The sequence below is a fragment of the Canis lupus genome, chromosome 27 (assembly GCF_003254725.2).
Source record: "Canis lupus dingo isolate Sandy chromosome 27, ASM325472v2, whole genome shotgun sequence".
NCBI classification, from domain to species: domain Eukaryota; kingdom Metazoa; phylum Chordata; class Mammalia; order Carnivora; family Canidae; genus Canis; species Canis lupus.
In genome coordinates, this window is record NC_064269.1 from 21,331,099 (window position 1) to 21,355,632 (window position 24,534).

General features: G+C 39.7%; 1 protein-coding gene and 1 long non-coding RNA gene across 4 annotated transcripts in view; one reads left to right on the forward strand and one right to left on the reverse strand.

Moving 5' to 3' along the window:
* The window catches only part of ITPR2 (inositol 1,4,5-trisphosphate receptor type 2), a 472,019-nt gene that overhangs the window by 433,761 nt on the left and 13,724 nt on the right, over window positions 1-24,534 (forward strand). The gene's annotated exons all lie outside the window — the stretch shown is intronic.
* LOC125753834 (uncharacterized) lies at window positions 1,025-16,006 on the reverse strand. Its single transcript, XR_007406482.1, has 3 exons — window positions 15,787-16,006; window positions 4,641-4,721; window positions 1,025-1,490 (listed from the first exon to the last, which is right to left on the reverse strand). It is a non-coding gene; the product is annotated as an uncharacterized LOC125753834 (long non-coding RNA).

Sequence of the window (24,534 nt, forward strand, 5' to 3'; positions counted from 1 at the left end):
ACTCATTACTGTAAGATCTTGTTCAATTCTCAGTTGGCTTTCTGGAATAATCAGGTCCACATTGTTAGGACTGATACATTTTATTCAGAAATACTGGCTTTCTTCCAGAGAGTAACAGATACCATCAAAATGTAAGTTGTGGGAATGAGAACTATATACCGTAAAGCCACACGACTTCTGTCTAGTGGTTTTTAATAGACTAGCATCGCCCATGCTGTATCATGAGTCATTAGCAGAGTCGGTAATTAAGCTGAAAGGCCGCTCTTGTGTTAGGTAAGCTTATCAGACAAGCTAATTGCCATCAGATTTTGAACTAGTTTTAGCTAAGGGAATTCCTGAAAAATAATTGCTGAACTTCACAAAAGTGATTTAGCATGTGCATTTCAAAGATTAGTCATTTACTATCATGTTGATGGAGTCCATTTCCTTTTGGGGGGATTTAAAGACCAAAGGATTTTGAAATAATGGCATCTGAGGTAGGCTACCCCAGATTTCTAAGTCTGTTTCCTCATGGAGGTAATACTCATTATTAAGATTCTTGTATGGTTTAAACAGAATCCCATATATCCTAGCACCTAACACAATGTCTGGTTCAGGGTTATCGCTCAGTAAGTGTTTGGACCCTCCACTTCTACTTAAATATGTAGCTATTTAATATGGCCACATCTAAATACTTTTTTGCAGGTTCAGAGCATTCTTAAGCTTTTTAATGTTCAAAGACATTATTGCTTCTGCATAGTGGTCCTCATAGAGGTTAGGCAATGGCCAACTTTCATTTGTTCAATGAACACTTCCTACCACATCCCAAGCCGTGGTAGCCCCTGGAAAGGGGGACAGAGGACATGAGGACATGTGTGGCCTGTCACAGAGCTTCCTATTCAGAGTAGAAGGCAGATCCTAAAAAGTCACCAGTTTTTACATAGTCATGTGAGTGTTACCACGGGGACAGATTGGGCAGAGGAACCTTCCTATCTTGTGGCCTCACTCAAACTCAAGTCCATTTGTTACCTGTTTCTTTGTTAACCCAGAATCAACAGCTTACTTACCTTACTTACCTATTTTAATTGCCTGAACACTGATGAATCCATTTGAGTTTTGCAAGTGATGTTCCCACACTGTCAGGAGTGTCCCCGAGAGCACACGGGGATACTGTGAAGAGGAATAGTCAGACTTGCCATTGAGTCAGAACAAAGATTGCATAAGAACAGATTTTACCTTGCTTACATGTGGGATGGGAAAGGTGCACTTCTTCTTTTTCTTGGCTCTTTGGTGGGAACAACAAAGAAAATATATTTTATTTTCCAAAGAGTGCCTTCTAAGCTTCTTCAGGTGAAGAACTTGCAGCACGCCTCAGTTTAAGCAATCACCTTTTCCGTCTCTTTCAGCATTTGAAAAAGTCCCCGTAAAAAGTACACGCATTTTGCTTTACAAGGAATATTCCAGCCTTCTAAGTTTCCTTTGGCATTGGTGTTCTCTTGTCATCATGAACTCTTAAGAAAGATTTCAAGGTGTTTATGTTACTCTGAGATTATTGATTAGCATTTTAAATGCAGCTGACATAAAAACCAGAATCTGAAGTTCAAAAATAGCTGAACTCAAGGGTGGCTTATTTGCATAAGTGTCTGTAACTTTATGAAGAGATAATTGCCCAGGGTTTTCTTCTAGCTACCTGGGTGCCAAGTTGTGCTATAAAGACCCTTGCCCTGGTTCTACCTGTGACTTAGAAGAGGATTGACTTCCATGTACATTAATTCCTCATTCATGATGAAAATCTGAGTGGTTTCCAAAGTCTCTTCTGTTCTAGTTCTAAAATTCTGACAGCCCTAATATCTAAAATATTTTTTAAGGATTTTATTCATTTATTCGTAAGAGAGAGAGAGAGAGAGAGGCAGAGACATAGGCAGAGGGAGAAGTAGGTTCCCTTTGAAGACCCTCATGTGGGACTCGATCCCAGGACCCTGGAATCATGACCTGAGCCAAAGGCAGATGCTCAACCACTGAGTCACCCAGGCATCCCCTAAAATATTTTTATATAAAATTTTGATTATGTTACTGTTTGTTATACTGCAAATGAGAAGCGATTGTGTCAGGAGTTTGGGAGTGGGCAAAATTTGACTATTCCCATTTTATTCACTGGATGGACATATATGGATTGACTCCTTCACCATCCTGGCCAGAATCTGGCTGTTAAATCCCCACAGTATACTGTTCATATGATCACACCTCTGTGCTGCCAGCTGTCTCTGTAGGACAACACCGTTTAGGGACCAGATTATGAGTTTTCCTCGAAGACCTGAAGTTTATTGCTCTGAGAGAAAATTAAACCATGATTCTGGCAGGGGTTGGGAAATTGCCACTGTCTCAGGAATTTCTGTTTCCTGGGCTGAGGACCTAGTACTATTCGGGAGCCCTAAATCCAGTTATGAAAATATCGTTTTAGAAGACAAAGACTTAGCACTGACAAATAATAAGATAACTAATTTTATTAGGGATTATAAAATTGATTCTTACTTAAGAGCATCTTATCTCCTTCCCTTTGTTTTCTAGTATATAATTCACTTGTGCCCAAGTGACCAAAAAAATAATGTAAAATAAGAGCCTGTTGTTGAAAGGGAGTTGGTGGAGGGATGTCATATGTGTAAGAGACATAGAGTGGCCTAGTGCTTTAGACATGGCCTGGGGACTTCTGGAGCCTTGGACAGATAACCTTCCTATGTCTCAGTGTCTTCCTCTGTAAAATGGGTAAAACATCTCTACCTATAAGGTTTTTATGAAGATGAAACAAGTTAATATTTATATGGTATCTGACACATTATAAATGTTACATTCAATTTTAAAATATATATATAAGCTAGGATCAGAATAGCATTTCCAGGCTCAAAAAATTATTATTTATTCAACAACTTTTATTTAGTGCCTACTATGTCTGTAGCAATGGGTTAGATATGGTAGGGAGGACAAATGAGGGATAAATAAATCCCCGGCTTCAAGAATGTAGGGCCTGGGGATCTCTGGGTGGCTCAGCGGTTTGGTGCCTGCCTTTGGCCCAGGGCGCAATCCTGGAGTCCCAGGATCGAGTCCCGTGTTGGGCTCCCGGCATGGAGCCTGCTTCTCCCTCTGCCTGTGTCTCTGCCTCTCTTGCTCTCTCTCTCTCTCTCTCTCTCTCTCTGTGTATGTGTCTATCATGAATAAATAAATAAATCTTTTAAAAAAAATGTAGGGCCTAATTGGGAGAGCATGATATGTTGTCCAGAAGGTTGGATGACAATAGCAGGCAGCAACATTTGATGAGCTATAGGTGAGGAGCTATCCTGCAGGCTAAGAAGATGTTGTGTATGAAAGAAATCAGCGGGTTTGAATAATTGATATCAAAGCACAGGTGACACCACCCACCTGGATTAGGTTGAGACTAACTGGTAGCAGTAGTTAATTACTCAAGGTAAGAAGTTTCTGCTTTGATCCAACAAAGGAGAGACATTGATGACTTTTAAGTAGAGGAGTTACACGTTTTTTTTTAATAAAGTATCAAATAATTCATACTAGAATGTAGTAAAGGGGCAAGAGGCTGGAAGAACGAAAACCAGCGATCAACATGCTAATGGAAAATGTGATGGAAGGAACCTATAGTGGAAAACAAGGGATGGGTGTGGTGGAAAGAATTGACTAAGAATGAGGATGGGCTGTTGTCCTACAGTACTTACTGAAGACCTCCAGTAATGAAGAACTTCCTCCCATTCTCCATAACTCTTCAGTCTACACACATTGAGGTGGAGCCTCTGATCAGAGGGTTCAACCAATCTAAAATTGACCTCTTGTACATGGAAGACTGACTTAGAAATTAAGAGACACAAGAGAGCTTATCCAGGTTATTTAACCTCCTCTTGCTCTCTTTTATAAAAAAAAAAAAAAAAAAAAAGGAGTTGAATTCAATCTGTGAAATCTGTTAAAAGACCCTTACTGTGATATTCTGTGATTTTATAATCAAAACCGCAAGTCTGGATGGACTTGGAAGCCAAAGGTTTCTAGGAGGATCATATACCAACCTTACAAGATTCTTCTCATTCAAGTGGGCACCAAGTAGTCCTAAATGTCAACTAAATTTAATTCTCAGGGCATAATTTGTCACTGAAAAGCATGTGTTGTTTGTTTGGGATTAGGTAGCCAGCTCTGGTCTATGCAGGGAAGTGGCAAAAGAGATGGAGCTAAAACTAGAGTCAGATTTAGATCAACAACCCATGTCAGCCATCTCTTTTCTGTCTTACTCTTTGTCTAATCAAGTACTACCCAGAAGTAATAGAAATCAGTTTATATCATTAGTGAAGGACAGGGCACTCAGAAGAATTAGGTAGAAACGTGGGTGAGCACAAGTGATTACAATTTCTCCATCTAGCAACACACAGATTTTTTGATCTGTTCAAATCAGACTAACATAGTCACCTCAGAATAAATAATTCTTTCTTACTGCTTGATTTCTCATTCTTAGTTTTTCCAAATATGTGTCTTAGTTTATTTCTATTGCCAGATTTCTTTTTTTTCATATAAAGTCATTGTTTCATTAATCTTCCATATTGCCTTATGAGTTTTGTCAGATTCTTATATTTCATTGCAAACCTGCTTTGTGAAATCTTATCGTTTCCTACCTTCATCTTTTCATTTTTCTCTTGTTCTCAGTAGTTTGGTGAATGTGAATGTGAATGTGATCGAAGCTAAGATTACATCACCTTTAATAAAGGAAAAAATATAGAATATGTAGAAATCAGATGAGCTTATAGAGAAAGAAATCAATCAGGTTGGCAAATTGCATCTGTGGGACAAAGTGCAAAATGCTTGTTTCATGTAGTATTTACTGAACAAGTTTGTGGAAAAGATGGTTAGAATGTACACGGAAAAGTAAGGAACCATTTTGTTCAATTTAAATGACATTGATGTATTTTTATGTTATGATATCTTTCAATGTTTCCAACAATCCCTGATGTAGTATTTTACACAATTGTCTCAAAGGGCTTTCAGAGATAAAAGTATATATCTAACATTGTAAATTGGTTTCCAATCTATATATAATAGAAACCTCTACAGTCACTCCACAAAATTCAATAGATCAAGAATTGCATCATAGCTTGGAAATTTGGGGGAAGTTGAGGTTTTTGAATAACCCTCAAAGACCACAGTTAACTGTCCTTGCTTTTAATCAATCCCAGTTCAAATGGCATATGGGCGATTTTCTGTAGGGCCAAGTAATCATGTTATGCTCTTTTTTTTGTTCACTGAGAAGTCATAATGTTGGTTTTATAGAGCCAGCAAATTATTCTTCCAAAATTAGCAGAAGTGACAAAATGACTTTTCTTTCCTTATGGTTATTAAAGCTACCAATATAGTTATCCTTTCTGAAGTCACTGCTCAGTTTATTGGTTTTTTTTTAAAGATTTATTTATTAGAGTGTGATGAGAGAGAGAGAGAGAGAGAGAGAGAGACGAGGTGGCGGGTGTAGAGGAAGAGAGAATGCTAAGCAGACTTTCTGCAGAGAAAAGTCTCTGTGAGCAGAGAGCCCAATGCAGGGCTTCATCTCATAAAACTGAGATCATGACCTGAGCCTAAACCAAGAGTCAGAGGTTCAACCAACTTCACCCAGGCGCCCCAATAGGTTGTTTTTATTGTTATTTATCAAAAGCAAACATTCCAGCAAATTACACCCTCCCGATCAAGTGGGCACATCCTTCCTATGATGTCTGTAAATAAAGGTATACAATAGGAGAGATGTTCTTATAAAAACTTGCATTCTTTTTCATCTTTTTATCCTAAAAGAAATCCCAAAACAATAGTGGAGAAGAACATGGTAGATTGTATTTGAGTTATTCCAACAACAAAAGAATGTGTTTATTTTGAAGATAGAACAAAGATGGGACTGTAGTTGGGTGACTTCCGATAAAGACATCTCTGCTAATGAAAACCATAAACATAACCCAGAGCTACTTTCTGTAAAATATATCCCTAGTAAACATCAAAATATCAAACTAAAATTAGCAAAAGGAATTGTCGACAAAGGCTTTATTAAAAAACAGTTGCAACAGGGTGTGAAATTGTAGTTACAGCTCACATAGCTCTTCGTTACTTATTTGCAATTTTAGTTGGATTTTCTTATTTCCCCTGCCTGCTGCTGCAATTAGCCATTAAGCTGGGAGAAACTACCTTTTCTACATCACACAGGAAATGCCTGTAAAGTTTGCAAAAAGAGCAAGGAAAGCAAGCTACACGGTTACATGAAGAGACCAACTAATGTAGGAACAGAAGAATATTCATTGCATAATCACTGAAAACTTGTCAGCAAGCAAAAGAGGATATTTAACTGACAATTAATTAAAAACAGATTTCCCTTGTGTCCTTGTAAAGACCTCCTATATATCATTTTTATTTTCTAGTTTAAAATAATTTATAGTTTTCATGGTAAATTGGACAATGTGCAAGAATAATACTATATTACCTAAAAATGCTCAGGTCAGAAATGATTTCTGTGCAGGCACCAGCTGTGGGACCAGTGTTGGGGCAAGGGTTTCCCCTTACACACTCACTGGCCATTGTGCCCAAACATCTCAGCTGCTCTCATCATATAACGCTGTCTTCAGCAGACACAGTTTTTTTTAAGAACCATCCTATTTAAACCTTTCAATGATAGATTTTTTTAAATTAAAACATTGTATTTTTAAAAGTAGTATGCAAATATTTTCCACAGTTTAATTCCTATAGAAAATATTTTCTGCTTTTTATCTTCTAGAATAATGCACAGATGGGTAAATTTATTTTAAGATTTAAAACTAAATCCATGTATATAATGGTAAACAAGCATGAACAATTTAAAGTTTCAAGGGTGTCATGTGTTACCTAATGAAAATTCTGATCTATGACTTTGAACTCCTGTGTCTTGAGTCTAGGAATACAATATGTCAAGGAAAAAATAACAGCTTCCCCCCTCCAAAAAAAAAAAAAAAAAAAAAAAAGATGCATGTAATTAAGTTTGCAGGAGTCATTTCTTGAATCCTGGCATGTTTGGGGAATGTACAATGCCTAATATTAAGAATATTATTAGGTACTCAAGTACAGGAATTACTAAGCTTTCAATCTAATTTTCATTCTATACAACTGCATTGTTCGTTTTCCATTCTCAGGTCCTCTGTGTTCAGACATGAAAACTGTCTGACTTGCTTAGAGTTTCCAGTTTAACCTTGCTAGTAAAACCTGAAATAATACCATGGCTTACTTTTCTACTCTGGCGGAGCCAGCATGATACCAATGAGCTTCATTGCACAATTCATGTTCATTGCTGTCATTCCCAAATTATACCAGATAACTGTGGTCAGAACAGTGCTCTGCTAAAAATGCTTTATCCTGGGTCAGATGGGAATACAGTGATATCGGGCTGCCACCTGGGGAGGCTGCCCAACCACAGGTCACCGGGTGGTTTTCCAGTGACAGCGTTCCTGACAAGCCTTTCTTAGGTGATAACGTTCTAGATCCTGTGCAAAACTTTGCAATCTCAGATACTTGATGCCATCAGAGGACACAGAATGAATTGAGGTGGGACCACACTAATCAGAGTCAAGAGACAGAAATGTGGAAAAATCAGAATGCCTCTGGATTGATTTCACAAGATAAATTATAATTTCCAAGCAGAACAGACGTGCATGATAGCTGGTCAGTGTATTTTTTTTTCCCTGAGAAGCCAGATTATAATCAGAAGGTTGCTTAATGAGCAGAGGTTTGGAGCAAAGGGAGTTAGCTGGTTGCATGATTTGAATGTTTAGTGGATCAGACTAAGATAAGCTGATGCAATCTCATTGCTGCACACAGCTATAGGCTAGAGTTTTTACAGAGAGCGTCACTCCTGCGTGTGAGCTCCGGCGTCCCACTGACCAGATCTGTGACCTTGGGAAACAGTCACCCCACGTGTCGGTGTGCTTCTGTGTAAAATGAGCTAGGACTAGCACCTACCTTAGGGTTATTGTGAAAATTCATTCTTCTGTTTTTCATTTCCAACTATTTATTAAATACTTACCATGTCCTGGGCATTATTTTAGGCACTGAGGAACAGCAGTCAACAAAATGAACGAAAATCTCTATCCTCATGAAGTTCATGTTCTAATAGCAGGCAATCAAAAAGTAAATAAATGACAGTCTGCTAGACCCTAATGGTTGCCACAGAGAAAAATAAAACAGAGAAGGGAAAATAGCCAGGGCAATGGAGTTCCTTTAAATACAGTGAAATACTAAATGTAAATATGATAGCACCTGGACCATCATATTTCTTATTCTAACTTACTGTAACTACTACTCTCATTTTTTTCTTCCATGAGGAACATGCAGAGCCTAGCCCCATATCCTGGGGAGAGTGCTAGGCACACAAACCAGTTCTGCTGCCGTCTGCCCCATTTGTTCCAAGCTAACTACCTGCTTCCTGGTTGACATAGTTGCTTTTAGATGTGTTAGTCCCGTTGATTAATTCATAGTTGAGGTTTTCTTTGTTCTGGAAGACATTTTATCATTGAGGTGTCATTATACACATTTCATTTATCACAAGTTGAGCTTTTAGGTCTAACTCCAAGCGTTTTAAAGGTGTCTATATATACTTAGAGCATTATGTAGGACTCTTTTCTAAGATATGATCATGAAAAGGATTCTAGTACTTCACAATCTCAAGAAAGGGTCTTGGGAACTGGAAATCAGAAGCCTGTATTCTAGTTCTGACTTTCTCATTATCTCTGTGGCACTGGTTAAAAAATGATAGCTATACCTTAATTTTCCTCTCTAGTGTCTTGGGGATACCTGGGGCTGCCCTTCACAGGATTTATGAGAGAATAGAATGAAATAATAAATATGAAAGAGCAACAAACTATTTAAGGCATTATGTGATTGAAATAGTACCAATTTTAATGTTATTAATCATTTCTCCTCCACTTTTACTTTCTTTTTTTTTAAGATTTATTTATTTATTTATTCATGAAAGAGAGAGAGAGAGAGGCAGAGACATAGGCAGAGGGAGAAGCAGACTCCACGCAGGGAGCCCAGTGTGGGACTCGATTCCGGGACTCCAAGATCACACCCTGAGCTGAAGGCAGCGCTAAACCGCTGAGCCACCCGGGCTGCCCCCTCCACTTTTACTTTCATATCTATTCTGATTTTTTGCCCACAAACCTAAGAGAAATTGAGATGATAAAGCCTGAGAATCTAAGGGCTGAAGGAACTAGTCCAACCTCCCAGTCCAGCTCAGGAATCCCTCTCCTAAGGGAAGATCCAAGAACAAAAGTGACTCACCCAAGATCAGCTGCCAGGAGGCTCCCTATCTTATGCCCTCCCAATTATGCATTCTTCAACTACCTTACAAAGAGTGATGAGGGAGGGTGAGATGCTGAGCAGGATACAAGAAAGGTAGCTGTCAGTGGGATTGGATAGCTACATACTGGTTGGGCTTTGATGTTATACCAAGAGACCAAGGTGTTTAGATTTGATCGATTAGGAAGTGATGGTGTTCAAGCAGAAGAGCAGCCCATGATGATGGATGGGTTGTTTTTTTTTTTTTTTTTTTTTTGATGGTTTTTTTTTTTTCTTTTTAAAGATTTATTTATTTATTGGAGATAGAGAGAGAGAGCAAATGGGAGGGGCAGAGGGAGAAGGAGAGAGAATCTCAAGCAGATTCCTTGCTGAGGGTAGTGATCCTGAGATCATGACCTCAGCTAAAACTAAATGTCCTGATGTTTAACAGACTGCACCACCCAGGTGCCCTTATGATGATGGTTTTAAGAACCCTGGAAGCACTATGGTAGAGGAAAAGAATACGACATGAGAGATTTATTAATAAACAAATGTAAGTAATCAGGGACTAACCAGAAGTAGCAGGTGGGGGAGTGATGATAGTAAAAGTCTACCCACATTCTTGCATGTGTGCATCCACCCCCAGATGCGGGGTGCTTGCTGGGCTGAGTGTGCCAGGCAATAAGCAGAAAAAAAATCTAAGTGGTCTTGATGTGCATGTGACAGCAGGGAAACCTAGAAAGACATGTTTTCTAGAATGTTATGTTGGCTTTTAGATTTTCAAAAGCACTATGTAAATTGTTTTATTTTCAATAAAGAATACATCCTTGTGAGCTCTGGGTTTGATCTTCAGACCAGGGTGGAGATAAATTGCCAGTGACCAGCTCTGAGGGAGAGCCTGTCCAGTGCTGTCAATGAACTAGGCCAGGTGGCAGGCTGCTTTGCGCACCATCTGGTGACGTGTGGCTGCAGGTAATTGCAGCCTGCTTACTGGAGCCTGTAGCACTTTGACCCCAGCTGGAAGCCTGGGAATGCAGTGCCCTCCAGCCCCTGGATTCCAAGCCACTTCGAGGCGGGGCATATCAAAAACATCTCGTTGCCTTGCTCCAGCTGTCATAAGTGAACTTGTTACAGTGGAATTCTATGCAATAAGACAGTGATACTGTGACTCAGGGAATGAGCACAGGAGATGCTATATTAAAAGTGGGATTTGGCTGGTAGAAAGTTTACACTGCACATTGCATCAGCTACTTTCATCCTATAAAATTTGACTTTGCAATAAAATGGTTGTCAGTATAAATAAGATTTTTCTAAATTAGCTGCCTAACCTGGTAAAACACATCAAAATAATCTCTCCCTCATGTTTTACAGTAGGCATGTCTTTGGAATGTTGCATATAAATGTATTTTGTATTGAAAATTGAATCAGGCTTCTAATGCATCTGGGGAAATTGTCACTTACAGAAATCCTGTGGTTCTTCCTTTAGGAAAGAAGTCTTTTGAAATGAATAGTAAATAATGTATTTGGGGTTCTTTTATATATCACATTAGCCTAAAGGCACCTGTCTTTTAAGTTAAGATAATTAGATTACCTTTTTTTCCAGAAACAGCTGGTAATTGGGCACAATCTAAACCAATACAGTCAACATTATATAGTAGTATTGCCAAATCATTCCCCACATTTTTCAGCAAATTAAAAAAGTATTATGAAGCAATAGGGTGTGGGGGAGGCAGATTACTCTGAGGAGCAAAAATGTGGGAAACTTATGTTCAGTCTTCTGTGACACATAAACTATGACCAGGGATATAAATCAAAGCCAAATACCTTAAGTAATGTTGAATAGATGTTTCTATAATTCCAATAAAGAGCGTCATTCCCAACCCAACCCAACCATTAAATTGAGGCTTGAGTAGCTTGAGGCTACTGATAACATTCTTCTAAATTCTAAACAAGTACCCCAGATTCCAAAAAATGATTAATCTTTGGGATGAATGACTACAATAGCTTTTAAAAATATTTATGACTGGCACATAAAGCTGTAATCAAATTACATCAAAATCTTAATAGAAAGAAAAATGTATATTCATATCTGCCTGGTGACATTTATAAGATGTAACAGAACATCTATTGGAGAGCTAAGGATAAATTTGAGTTCAACAGGACTTGGAAATCTTGGCTACTAATACTGGCAAAACCATCAATTTTCCATTCCTGGTGATAAATTTTAAATCCAAATAAATCTTGTTTGTTAGGACATGAAAAAGCTTGTCAACATCAAAGTTAAGTAGGCATGCGTTCACTGGCAGTATACTGAAGCCACAAACTGGGCCAAAGTGCAGACATCCCCTATAATCTAATTTTCAAGCACAAGGTTATGGTGAACCCCAGAATGGCTTCAAGGGCAAGTCTTCTTTAACATGATTCATAGCATGCCCATGGGCTTTGGGACCAGGCAAAACTAAGGGTCAACATCATTTCTCCAAAACAGTAGTCCTTGAAGAGAGGTGACAAAGAGGCCAGAACAGGAGAGGGAAGAGATAAACTTGATGTGTGGAAGTGGTTCTCTGCGTCCATTGGGTAAGATAAATAAAAGAGAGGAAGTAAAAGGGGTTTAATAGTGTATTTAGTAAAATGTGGAAGAGCTGAAACACCCTAGGAAAAAAAGCCTCATAGCTGTCTTTCAAAGTAACAGTCCAGATACACAAATGGGGTCAGCTCTGTGTGGGCCTAGGAAGCCTGACCACAGGCTGCCCTTGCAGAGAAACCGAGACAAAAATAGCATTTTCCCATTCTGGGGGTGGTGTGCCAGTGATTTTCAAATAGTTGATTTTGAAAGCCTGACTTGTGGAATTGACATTTTAGAAAGTGGACGCGTAAAGGCAAAAGTTGTGTTTGGGAATATGGAACAAATGAATGGGCTCCTCATTCCCACAAGGTGACTCAGCAGTGAGGTGGGGCAAAGTGGAGAGAAAACCCTCTTTAACTCCCAAATACCATCTAGTATGGGAAAATTGAAAAACTCACTCTGGGGTGACTCCTTGTTCTGGTCCCTGAAAATCTGTTGACTTCTGGGATGTCATGATCCATGAGGCCAGCTATAGATGACTTCTTCCACTCACTCTGTCCTCTTTGCCGCCAGCTACGTGCTGCCACATGCTATACCCACACTGCCCTACCCTAACTCCCATTCCATTCTCCTCCCACCAGAAGCATGTGATACATGTCAGCACTCTTTTTCCCCACAAGTGAAAGGCATTGCATTGGTTCCTCTACATCATTTTATCAAATCCTTATAGAAATCCTAAAATATAAGTGTTATCCGCATTTTCAGAGAAACTTAAATAATAATCTTCTCTGATCACACACCTAATGACAGGCAAAGCTGGGATTCAGACAAATATTGGAGTCGCAGCTTGCTTTACTTGTTCTCTGCCCTCTAAGCATCCTCTTATTTGGAGACTGTCAAGAGTGGTTTTACCTTGGTTGGCATTAACATGGAGCATGGACCCTCCCGGCATGGCACAAGTCCCTTTACCTCTTACCTGAATGTTCCCCACCTCTGGACCTTTGTAAAAATTGCAGTAGCCATAGCAGAACACTTTTCTGTCTCTGCATCCTCCATTTTGACCTCTGCCTTTTTTCAGCCATCATTTATTGAAAGCCTACTATGAGCCAGACACTTTTCTAGGCTCAAAGAACATGCACAACAAAACCAAATGAGCCCTCCTAGAACTCGTGCTCTATTATTGGGAACAGACAAATAATAGTTTAATGTAGATCATGTCAGAGAATGAGGAGGAAAAAACAAAGCAAGGTAAAGGAATAGACAGGGATGGAGCTCTATTAGATTGGACAGTCAAGGACAGCATTTCTGGGGAGATAGTTTGAGCAGAAACCTCAAGGGATAAGTGAGCAAGCCATGGAAAGATTTAGAACCAGGAAGAGCCAGTCTGACAGGGATAGGCTGGACGTGAGGGAGGACCAGCTGGACAACCCATGTGGCTGGAGCTGGTGAGGAAGACAAATGGTGACCAAGGATGTGGGAGGGGAGAGGGATAGACTGGATCATGCAGGGGCCCCCTAGGCTAGGAAAGGAGCTTAGATTTGATGCTAGGAAAATGTATTATTAAAAAAATATGTCAGTACTTTCACTTTTTGGTGCAATGTCAATTATTTGTAATACACAAAATTCACCCTTGACAAGAAAATGGGTAGAACATACTAGAGTAAACAGTTTCAATCCACAAAACATTCACCAGCTGGTAGATTTTAAATTGCTCCTGACCCCAAAGGCAGAATGAGTAGGGGGTAAAGAGAGACCTTATTAAAGATTGTGATCCAACAGCAGCCTTTTCACTTTATTCTTTTTGCCATAAGCACACCCTGTACAAATCCTGCCTTGCATGGTTCTATCCTAGGTGTGTATATAGCTGTAGGTGTCTGGGTATGTTCTGTTTTCTATGGCTCTCTTTAAAAAAGTTTTAAAAAATCGAATATTGGCTATTTATAGGTTTCAGACCACCAACAATTAGCAAGAGCAAATGCCCATCTAGCCCAGTGACCTGGACTGTTTGTCCTGCAGCTTCTTCACCGCTGCTACCTTGGCACCCACCCCTTCTTGCCACCTGCAGCAGCTCATGGCCACAGGGCCCACAACCAGAGACACTGAACAGGGTTGATGCCCATTCTAACACCTACCTGTTCCAAATTAGGCCCAACTAGGAATACTGCAACTTAACTCTGGTACTGACCACTAAGAGCTAACACAGTTAGAGGATGTGGTCCCTCTTACATCAGACACCAACCACACTTGGAGTGTTCTTAGGCCACCTGCATTTCTCAACAGACTGGTTATAAATTCAGGGATTCCCACCCCCCCTTCAGGCTCAATGATTCACTAGACCGACTCCCAGAACTCAGGGAAACACTGTACTCACAATTACATTTTATTATAAAGGATACAAACCAGGAGGGTCAATTACATGAAGAGATGGTTGGGACAAGGTTTTGGAGGAGTGGGGTCAAAGAGCTTCTGGACCCTCTCCTCACAGAATCCAGCTTTGTCACCTCCTTGTGCATCAGAGTATTTACAGGAAGCTCCACCAAACCTCAGTGTCTAGGGGTTTTATTGGGCATTTATTACATAAGCCTGATTTGTGGAATCATGGGCAATATGATTAAACTCAACGTTCAGCCTCCCTCCCCTCCCTGGAGGTCAAGTGAACTCAAAATCCCAACCCTTTACTTATTTATTTTTTTTTCCAACCCTTTAATCAAGTGTGATTGGTCTTTCCAGTGAATCTCTTCCATCCTGAAGCTGGTCAGGTATGATCCAAGGGGCTTGGGAAGAATTAAGACATTTCTATCATTTGGGAAATTCCAAGGACCTAAGAGTCTCCCCCTAGGGACCAGGGACAAAGACCAGCCTGGTTATTATACAACAGTGCCCCAGCCACAGGGAGGCTGATGGATCTGGGAGGGAGCAAGTCAGCCATGGGAGGAGGGCAGCAAGGTAGGTAGAAGCAAGCTGGAGGAGAAATGTAGGATTAAGATGAGCTTGTGCTACTATGGGGGCCATGAACTTTTATATATATGGTTTCAGCTCTCAGGATGTTTTCCAATGTAATTGAGGAGTCAAGATATATGCCTAAATTAGGAACCAATCTAAAAGTCAGTCAGTATACATTGTACAATGTCTCAGGGCAGCATCTGAGTCCCAATCAGCACCGAGCCCTGTGGACAACAGCCAATAATAACCAAGCATTACATTGTTTCATCTGACTGGCTTCATCATGTATCAGAAACAAGTTTTACTCATAGGAATTGCTTTAGTAATTTTTTTTAAGATTTTAGTGATTTATTTGAGAAAGAAACAGAGAGAGCTTCTCTCTTTATCTGATACAGACAGATAGTAATAGAGAGATGAGTGGGGAGGAAAAGAAGAAGCAGACTCCCCACTGAGCAAGGAGCCCCACATGGGGCTTGATCCCAGGGGGATCATGACCTGAGCTGAGGGCAGATGATTAACCAACTGAGCCACCCTGGCGCCCCTGCTTTAGTATTTGAATTTTTCAGTCTTCTCTCAGGTTGAAATTCGGTAAAAACAAATAAGAAAACGTTTCAAAAAATGGAAAAAAGGCTAAAAGGCATAAAACCTGAATAGCCTACACTTAGTAATTGAAGGATTTATTTGTGAAACTGCACAAAAACTAGGAATGCAACACCTGCTGCAAGATCAACAATTGCTTCCACACTGCAATTGTGTAAAACTGCTGGCTCATGGCGTAATTCTTGTTCACCAAAACTCTGTACTTTCTGTGACTTGGCATTTCATAATTATAATCAGCCAGGAGCCATTCATTATTCAAAAAGAACCACCATCCTCTGGAGTGATAGTATATTATACTCTTCTTGCAGCCCCATCAGTCAACCCAAAACTCTCCTTCATCGTTGGCAATCCCTCTTATTCATCCTACCCGAAATTACCTCACTTCTTGTCACTGTGTAACAGCTGCTTGGAAGAGTTTGTGTCATCACCTGTGGCTGCTGTTGCTCACTGTGTTCAGTACCATATGGGCCATCGACCCGACTAGTCAGCTGTTGATGCATTGATGGCCACGGTAAAATTCTAGTTTAAGCTGTGCACCATGCTGCCATGGGTCTAAGTCCCAGAGCCAGCTAGACAGTGGCCACAGCTATACTCAGAAAAGCTATCATCTAAATGAAAGTTCCGGCCCATTTTGACATCACACCCACTTGCCCCTATCCCAGAAGAGCATATTGGTTTGGACTCAATTCAGATTTTTTTTATTTAGCGCCCCTCAATCTGCATGATGTCCTATTTGAAAAATCTAGTAAAGGAATTTTAGCACTTTGGTGCTAATGAAGACGTTTGGCCTGAGTGTAAGATTTCTTTGGTGCATCCTGGCACATCATCTTGGTCCAATTTTGAATTTATTGTTAGGTCTGTGTTGTGCTGACCTAAAAGAACCACTTCAGATCTTTATCCTGACCATGCCCCAGATCTTTGGTGATGGACATCTGAAACAATTTAGAGGCTGGTGGAGAGGCCAGTGATGATAAAGTCTAAGGGAAAAACAATTGGGTTTTCTACAAGGTCATTAGAATAAAGGAGAAATTCCAGAGAGGGTTATTGTAAATCCATTTTGTAAGAAAGATGGGAAATAATGAAATGAGAGTTGCAAATATGGATCACTCCCATGAGAAATGTCAAAATATTGACAATTTTAAAATGACCAAAATACTTATGACTTCCTAGTTGATAGTATCTCAAAATGGACCTCTCAGCACTTTATATATGTAAATGAAACTCTATCTACGGAGGCCACACTAATTCTGTTATAGAAGTCTTTCATTCTTCTGACTAGTTGATCCAGATACCATAAGTGATAGCCCAGGTTTTAATGGAAGCTAGAGGGACTATAGTTTTGACTATAACAGTTCAGGTTATACCCCTGTCTCTGCATTATTTTTAATAGCACTCCTTTCATGCTCAAATGTGTCCCTGTTTAGCCAACCAATTATGTGATTATTCCATCAGTGTGTATCATGAGTGCAATTAAGAATTTTCATTAAGGCTCATCCAATGATTAGTGGTGTTAAGGTATCACTGGTTAGGTCTTGTGGTATCTGGAGTGCTGGCTACCAAACTTTAGTGTACGTTGGAATCACCCAGAGGGCTATTAAAACACAGATCCCTGGGCCCCAACCTTGGAGTTTCTGATTCTGCAGGTCTGGGGTAAGGTCTGAGAACTTGCATTCCTAACCATTGCCCAGTTAGTGATAATGCTGCTAAGCCCAGAGGAGACACAACTTGAGGACCATCAGCTTTTTTCCTCCGTTTGGGTAGAATTTGTAAGATGAAGAGGAAGACTTAAAGACAGCCCAAAAGGTAAAAAAAAGAAAAAGTTTTAATATAAAGGACTAGTAAAAGAACATCAGTTGGTGAGCTGACCAGCTACAAACTCATTTTAATCAGATTATGGTGGTTAAAGCTCTGTGGGGTTAAAGCATTTTTCCCATGTGGTGGACTCCACACTGAGCTGTGCTTGGCAATTTTGAAATTTGGTGACTTCATTAGCATGCTCTCAAGGAACAAAAAGAACATTATTATTATTATTATTATTATTATTATTATTACTATTATTATCCCAAATGAGGAATTTAAGTAGCATTTTAGAAGATTTACCCATTTTTTTTAGTATGAGACAAACTTATATGTGCTCCATACATACACATGAGAAGAAAAGACAGTGAAATTCAAACAGTAGTAGATGCAGTTACTACAACAGATTTTTAAAAAATATTTATTTATTGTTTTAGAGAGAGAAAATGTGAGCTCATGCATGTGAGGGGGAAGGGCAGAGAGATACAGAGAGAGAGACTCCCCACTGAGCGTAGAGCCCGATGTGGGGCCCAATCCCACAACCCTGAGACCATGACCTGAGTTGAAATCAAGAGTCAGATGCTTAACCGACACTATATAGACACTGTATAGAAAATTGTAGACATAATGTTCTCTGAGCTCTACATAGAAGTCTGTTATAAGGGACGCCTGGATGGGTCAGCAGTTGTGCGTTTGCCTTCAGTTCAGGGAGTGATCTCAGAGTGCCAGGATCGAGTCCTGCATTGGGCTCCCTGCGTGGAGTCTGCTTCTCCCTCTGCCTGTGTCTCTGCCTTTCTCTCTGTGTCTCTCATGAATAAATAAATAAAATCTTAAGAAAAAAGAAATCTGTTATTATTAACTCTCCTAATCAGTCACATAAAATGGAGATGATTATATTTGAGAGAAATATAGGGAGAGTTGTGTCAAAATATCAGATAGCACTTGCAGAAAAGCTGTTCTGACTTTTAGAAGGAATTTTATCAACTTGTAAATTAACTGAAACATGCACTGAGCCAAATTATTCTTTTTATGATTAAAGCACAAAACGGAACCTATTTGAACCTCAGCATGATTTGAAAATCCAAAACCCTCTCTTAAGACTGCTTCTAAAAAAAAAAAAAAAAAAAAAAAAAGACTGCTTCTAGAAGATGAGAGCATGAGGATATCCAGACATATTCTTTCATAAAGTTTGCGCAGACCCTTCTGTAAGAGTCTGGCCCCCAAATTCTCAGATGTATTTTTCTCTAGGCCACTGTGAGTCTACTGCCGCCATAAGCTATGCAGCATTTTCCCAATCATATTTAAAATATAAACTGCACTTTTTGTTTTTATTGTTGACATTTTTTATTTTAAAAACAGAATGATCTTGATGAAATATGTTTTTCATCATCATAATCAAGAAAAGTGGTATCCAAAGTACATATGTAGATATAGAATAACAAAGATTCAGAAAAAAAGATTACTAAACCATGAATCCAGGAAAGTAAAAATAATTCAGGTCGTGGCACATTCTAAGGTCAAGAGACTTTAAGTTTTTAATTTTAATTCCAATATAATGTTAATTATATAATTTCAGGTGTACAATATAGTGATTTAGCAATTCTGTTCATTACTCACTGCTCATCATAATTGTACTCTTTAAGAGAAGAGGTGTCTTAGGACACCTGGGTGGTTCAGTTGGTTAAGCGTCCAACTCTTGGTTTTAGCTCTGGTCAAGATCTCATGGGTCATGAGATTGAGCCCCTCTCCCCATTCTTTCTCTCTCTCTCTCTCAAATAAATAAATCTTTAAAAAAGAAGGAAGGGAGAGAAAGGGTGCCTTTGGTGTATTAGATTTCCACGGTCATCCTGGTTCTGCCATGATCTTCTGGTATGTGACTTTGGATCAGTGGTTTAATTTAAACTATCTTTAAGGATTTCATCATCTCTATTAGTTAAGGACATTTGTCAGTAGTGTTTGTAAATTTGTAACAACCAGCTCTGGTTTCCATGGTGTAAGTAGTCCCACCGTGGCTGATTTCAGGCTACCAACATGGTGTCACTGAATGCAGATGTTGGAACACGATGGCACGACCCCGTTCTCTTCTCTGGGGAAACAGCTATGTGGTTCTGGCCTAATAAATCACTGAGAGGCTAAATTATCCAGTCTGTTTGTTCACATTAATCATGCTAATGAGGTATTTTGATCTCTGTGAATGTAATCTTAACCTACAAGAAATAGTGCTGTCAAGTATGCATTTTCAAACACTCATTTACTGATTTCAAAGCCCCCTTGGCTGGCATTGTTACCATTCTTGCCAAAGCCACCATTAATGCCCACCTGCAGATGGTGGTCTCCCCATAAGAATCTCTATCATGTCCATTCTCCGTGCATTCTCCATGCTGCAGCCAAAGTGTTCGGTTTTATTTTGTTTGTGTCTGTGTGTGTGTATATGTATGTGTGTTTGTATTTTTGCTGTAAACCAGGAATTGCCATTCGTCTGTTGGGAGCCCAAATCCTCTTAGCTCCCTCTGTATACAGAGCTTGTCCATAACTCATGCCTGCTCCCATCTGGTTTCTTACCTTCTACCACTCCCTGTCTCTCACATGGTACCTCACTTGAGTTACCCAGTCTTCTTTATGTTCTTCAAATATGCCAACATCGTGTTCAGCTTGGGTCATTTACATTATTATTCCCTAAACTCTGTCCTCTCATTTCTGTGCAAAGTTATCTCTTCCTTGTCAGTCAAACATCACCTCCCATAGCAGCCTTCATGGCCTACCCCGTCTATAGTAACACCTTCTTCCCCCAAGATAATTTTCAAACCATCATTTTCTTCAGAGTGCTTACTCTTACCTGAAATTATTTCGTTGATGTTGATTTATCGTCATCTTCATCATTCACCTTCCATTAGAATATAAGCTCCAAAAAAAGCAAGAACTCTTTCTGAACTGTTTAGTGTTTTAGCCAGTACCAGGAAGAGTATTTACTACCTAGTAGGTACTCATTAAATACATGTTGAAGAAGAAGAGAAAGGAAGGATATTTGCTTTGGATTAGTAAAGAACAACCAAAAAAAGAAATAGTTCATACTAACAATATATCTTATTGAAAAAAATCAGGTTACCCAACTTACCTATATCATTAGTGCCATATGCAACAACTCCATTTTACCAACAATATATGTTAGGTGCCTGTGTCATACAGGTTCTATCAAATGGGTGTTCTTTACAAAAAGAAATCAGAAATGGATACTCAAAAGTTTAAAAACTAAGCAGTTCACAAATTTGTCCTCTGTGTAATTGTTTACCCATAAATAATTAATAATATCATAAGAGCATCCAAATTGGAACGGAAGAAGTAAAACTATCACTATTTATAGATGACATAATATATAGAGAAAATGCTGAAGACTCCACCAAAAAAAAAAAAAAACTGTTAGAGCTAATCAGCAAGTTCAGGAAAATTTCAGGATACAAAATCAGTATATAAAATTCTGATAATGAACTCTATCAGAAAGAGAAAATTTTAAATGTCCTTTACAATTGCATCAACAGAGCAAAATACCTACAAATAAATTTAACAAAAGAGACGAAAGATGTGTATGACAAAAACTACAAGATATTGATGAAAGAACTGGAAGAAATCATAAATAAATGAAAAGATATTCCATGCTCACATATTGGAAGCATGAATATTATTAAAACATCCATATTTCCCAAAGCAATCTAGAGTTTCAGTGCAGTCACTATCAACATTCCAATGGCATTTTTCAAAGAAATAGAACACATAATCTAAAAAATTTGTATGGAACCACAAAGATATCCCAAGTAGCCAGAGCAATCTTGAGGGAAAAAAAAACAAAGCTGGAAGCATCATGCTCCCTGATTTCTAACTATGTTACATAGCTCTAATAATTAAAGCAGTATAACATTGGTATAAAAACAGACACAAAAATGAATGGAATGGAAAAAAGAGCCCAGAAGTAAACACATGCATATATGGTCAATTAATTTGCAATTAATTAGTAGCCAAGAATATACAATGGGGAAAGGACAGTGTCTTCAATAAATGGGTTTGGAAAAACATGCAAAAGAATGAAACTGGACCACTACGTTACGTTACACCACACAATCACACACACACACACACACACACACACACACACACACACTGGAATTTTATTCAGCCATAAAAAAGAGTGAAAACATCTGTGATAACACAAATAGACCTAAAGGGCATTATGCTAAGTGAAATAAGTCAGAAAGAGACAAATACAGCATGATCTTTCTTATATGTGAAACCAAACAAACAAGCTTATAGATACAGAAAACATGTTGATGGTTCCCAGGGGCAAAGGTAAGGGTTATGGGATCAGGGGCTTGAAAATAATTAATGAAAAATGAAGATCAGTTATCAGCTAGGTAATGAAAATTACTATCTTCTCCTTGGTAGTGATTTCAGCTTGAAACTGGGTGCTACTGAATCCAGCTTCCACCAGTGAGAACTACAGAGGTGCCACAGACATTTAACCTCTGGCATGAGCCGGGTGGCTCCCACCAGGCTTTTGGGACTCGTTCATTCACTAAGCATTGACTGATTTACCAGATAGTTACTAAGTATTACCAGTACCAGGCCCAGTGCTTGAGCTAGAGGGATGAATGAGACAGACGCAAATTCCTGCCTTCATGGAGTTGTATTTTAGCAGGGCAAACAGACGTGAAATACAATAAGTAAGTATATCATATCGTGTGCTAGGAAGGAGTTCCTGGTATGGAGGAACAAATACACCCAGGGAAGGGGGATGAGAAAGCACTGCCTATGGCAAAGTCGAGGAAGATGACCTTGAAGACAGATTTGAGGAAGATGAGGACAGATATGTGAGGGATTTCAGAGAGACTGGGGCCTGACACTTGTTTTATGTTCTCTTGCTGCTTATGAGAGGGTCAGTCCTCCAGGGCTGAGTGAGGGCCTGGGGGGTGGCCCAAAAAAAAATCAGAGAGTAACTCAGGAGGGGTCTAGATTAAACAAGATCACTTGTGAATTAACAATCATTGCAGCTAGTTGATGGGTCCAGTCTAGTCACCAAACTTAATATTTGGAATTTTCCATGATAAGTTAAAGAAAGGCACAAAAATATTTATTGTGAATCCTTACCAAGTTCATTAAATATTCTTTTATGCCATGATGTATAGTGGCTGTATAGTTCATCATACTATGATGTATCCTACTACCTTTGATCATTGGCTAATTTGTTGACACTTAAATTGTTTCCAATTTGTTGCTATTACTAAGAACACTGATGAAACTTTTCTACATGGTTCTTTGGGTCCATCCATGATTATTATTTTTACTTCATAAAAATTAATATCATATTTATTACATAACCATATATTACTTAACATAACTATTGTATAATTACTTAGCCATATGACTTGGATAAGGCCCTTAAGCACTCCAAAGGTTCATCATCTTTATTCTGGACAAAATTGGCCAGTGTTAAATAGCACTTGATCCTATTAATTTCTCAATACTTGTACCAACCAGGATTCTTCATTGTAAACAATATCAACTAGCTCTGCTTATCTTAGGAAGAAAAAGGATTTGTGGAGGTATGTACAGAAGGTAGGAAAAGGTGACAATCAAGCTCAATACGAGAAGAATCCCAATGAAGGGAGCTGGCCGGGAGGTCCCACCTAGGGAGTGTGCCACTGCCACTGATGCTTTCTCCTGGAAGTTGGCCTCAACACCAGGTGGCTTCACTACAGCCAGATGTCACTGCTGCCACCATTGCAAACAGAAGGAATTCATATTGCTTCTTGGCATCACTTGTTCCTCATCCGAATCTCAGGCAGGAGCAAGTGATGGGCCAGTCTAAGGTCACACAACTGGCTCTCTTGCCACAGGGAGGACAGACAACGTAGCACCCATGGCTGGATGCTGGATCCCGCCTCCCACCGAGACTCCATAGTGGTGGTCCCTGCAAATACAAGAAGGACATCACATGCTGAGTGGCCACAAATTGGACAAATGCCCACTCCAGTATTCCATACGCTGTTCAGAATACTTTGCCCCTGACACCCTGCCCACCACCACAGGATACCTGGGTGGCTCAGTGGTTGAGTGTCTGCCTTCGGCTAAGGGCATGATCCCAGGTCCATGGATCAAGTCCCTCATTGGGCTTCTTGCATGGAGGCTGCTTCTCCCTTGGCCTATGTCTCTGCCTCTCTCTGTGTCTCTCATGAATAAATAAATAAAATCTTAAAAAAAATACTTTGCCCCAATCTCACTGTGACGAGATCTCATTTTTGTCTATCACCAATGAGACTTTCAGATGCTCATACTTCAAATTATTTGTAGAAGAAATAGTTATATTCATTTTTTAAAAGATTTATGTATTTGAGAGAAAGAGAGAGACAAAAGGAGAGGGGGAGAGAGAGAGAAGCAGACACCCCACTGAGCACCAGGCCCGATGCAGGGCTCGATCTCACGAATCTGAGCCAAACCAAGAGTCAGACATTCGACAGACTGAGCCACCCAGGTGCCCTGAAATATTTGTATTCTTTGATAAAGTGGCCAAGAGAAACTTAAGGATAAAATATGGAAATTAAAAAAAATAAAAGTTTAAGAAAGAGTTAAAGTCTCAAGGATAAAAATATAGATTAAGTGGAGTCATGAATTGACAAGGAAAGAAAAACACAAACAGGAAGGGAAATGATTGGCTGTTCAGCTTAGCATTGTGCCCACTGCAATCTGTAGGGAGCATCTTGGAGCCATCTGGCATCCCCGACAGTCTCCTCTGATGTGCAAGTTTTACTTACTACTTGTGCATGTGTGTGTGTGTGTGTGTGTGTGTGTGTGTGCGTGTGTGTCTATGGTCAGTGTTTCACACTTAACACCTATGTAGGCACACCAGCAGTAGGAATCTGGGGGAAATGCTGGGGCGGGTCCTTTGGTTCCTTGCTCACTCACAGCCACTTGGCAGACAGGCCCCCTGCTCACTGTATCACCAGGACCAATGACTGGGTTCCCATCCTGGGTCTGGTACTGTCCTGTATCTCAGATGAGCAAGCCGATGGCTCACAGCAGCTCTAAGCACTAGGCTCCACTCCCCTCTCTCTGGTTGCTGCTCCAAGTTGGGTCCATGCCCCATCCCTCATAGCCCCCCACTACCCCACTTCACAGGTACCCCACAGCCAGAGCCTTCTGCCGCTGAGTGTTCTGGCTATTGCCTGGTAATGCTGTTAGTTATTGACTAGTTATTGACTGTAGCTCCTAGCAGCCCTAAGCTACTGTTGGACCCATGCCCTCATCGGCCTCCCAGCCAAGAACCACTCTCTCTCACAGTG